The following is a 1810-nucleotide window of genomic DNA, read 5'->3' as shown; positions in this document are numbered from 1 at the left end:
TTTAATTGTACAGTTTAAAATCAAAAAGATGTGAGCCAAGATCATGCCATTGCAACCTGGGCAACAGAGCAAGAGCCTGTCTCGAAATTAATTAATTAATTAATTAACTAAAAGAGTATAATTAGATTGTTCATAACACAAAAGATAAATGCCTGAGGGACTGGATACCCCACTTTCCATGATGTGATTATCACATCTTGCATGTCTGTATCAAAATATTTCATATACTCCATAATGATATACACCTACTATATACTCACAAAAAGTAAAAATAAAACCTTCTTTTAAAAAAAAGAATGATGTTCAACTGCTCTCAATGGGCTGAATGAAAATGGCCTTTCTGAACATCCATTCACATTTATAAAAAAAAAAGAATGGATGTTGGATTTTATCTAATGCTTTTACTGCATCTTTTGAAGTGATCACATGGGAGCCTTTACTTAGTCTGTTAATACAATACATTTCACTAAATTTCATCGCTTGATTTTCAAATGTTGTACCCACCTTGCTTTCTGGAGACAAAATCCACTTGATCATGATGCATCATCCTTTTTACCTACCATTGCATTCAATTCGCTATTTTTTTATATTAGAGATGGGGTCTCACTATGTTGCCCAGGCTAAAGTGCAGTGGATATTCACAATGCTATCAGTTTCCCTCTAAGTACTACTTTAGCAGCATCTCAAAAATTTTGATGTATTGTGTTTTTCTTTTAATTCAGTCCAAAGCATTTCTAATTTCCTTCTTTATTTATTCTTTGACCCATGGATTATTTAGAAATGTGTTATTTTGTTTCCAAATTCTGAAATTTTCCAGATATTTTTCTGTTTCTAATTTTTAACTTATTTCTATCATGATAAGAGAAGGTACTTTGTATGACTTGAAACCTCTTAAATGTACTGAGATTCATTTTAGTAGTCCAGACTACAGAATATCTTGCTAAATGTTCCTTGTGCTTTTAAAAAGAATTTGTATCTTGCCGTTGTTGGGAAAAGTTTCCTATAAAGATCACTTGGGTCAGGTTGGTGGGTAGTGCTTTTCAAGTCTTCTATAACCTAACTGATTTTCCATTTGTTCTATTAATCTCTAACTATAATTGAAATGTTAAAATCTCTCACTCTAATTATGAAGTTGTATATTTTTTTCTCACAGTTTTTTCTCTCTCTGTTTTTGTGTTGTTTTTTTCCATGTAGTTTGAGATAGTGTTATCTGGGTCACAAATATTTCAGATTGCTATGTCCTCATGTTGAATTAACTCCTTTAACAAATGAAATTGTATTATTTATCCTTGGGAAAACTCCTGGCTATAAAATCCATTTCCTCTGATACCAAGGGCCATTTCAATTTTTTTTTTAATTAGTACTAATATGGCATGTCTTTTTCTATCCTTTTACTTTTTGTGCCTTTACATTTAAAGTTGAGGTGGAAGGATTATAGGTAGTATATAGTTAAGTCTTTCTTTTATATCAAATCTGACAATCTTCCTTTTAATAACAGTGTTTAGACCCTTTGAATTTACAATGGTGATTGATATGCTGGTGCTTAAATCTACAATCTTACTATTTGTTTTGCATTTGTCCTATCCCCTTTTTGTTTTCTTTTTCTGCTTTCTTTTGAATTATTTGTCAAAATTTTTGTTATTCTACTCTCTCTTTTTTATTTAATGTTAGCTATGTTTTTGTTGTCTTATTTTATTGGTTGCTTAAGAGTTTGTAGTGTACATCTTTAGCTTATCATAGTTTACCTTCATGTCATATATACCAGAGAACATAGACTAAAAGAAACTCACAATAGTATGTGTCTAGTTTT

At 30.7% G+C, this 1810-nt stretch overlaps 1 non-coding gene across 1 annotated transcript; it reads left to right on the top strand.

Moving 5' to 3' along the window:
- Nucleotides 1-297: 297 nt before the first annotated feature.
- Nucleotides 298-350, top strand: LOC135272127 (small nucleolar RNA Z40). Its single transcript, XR_010340231.1, has one exon. It is a non-coding gene; the product is annotated as a small nucleolar RNA Z40 (small nucleolar RNA).
- The last annotated feature ends 1460 nt before the right edge of the window (nucleotides 351-1810 follow it).

This window comes from Aotus nancymaae, unplaced genomic scaffold (genome assembly GCF_030222135.1).
Source record: "Aotus nancymaae isolate 86718 unplaced genomic scaffold, 86718_ANA_hifiasm-v0.15.2.pri h1tg000006l, whole genome shotgun sequence".
NCBI classification, from domain to species: Eukaryota; Metazoa; Chordata; class Mammalia; order Primates; family Aotidae; genus Aotus; species Aotus nancymaae.
Note: the sequence above shows the minus strand (reverse complement) of the source record. Positions and strands in the feature narration are given on the sequence as shown.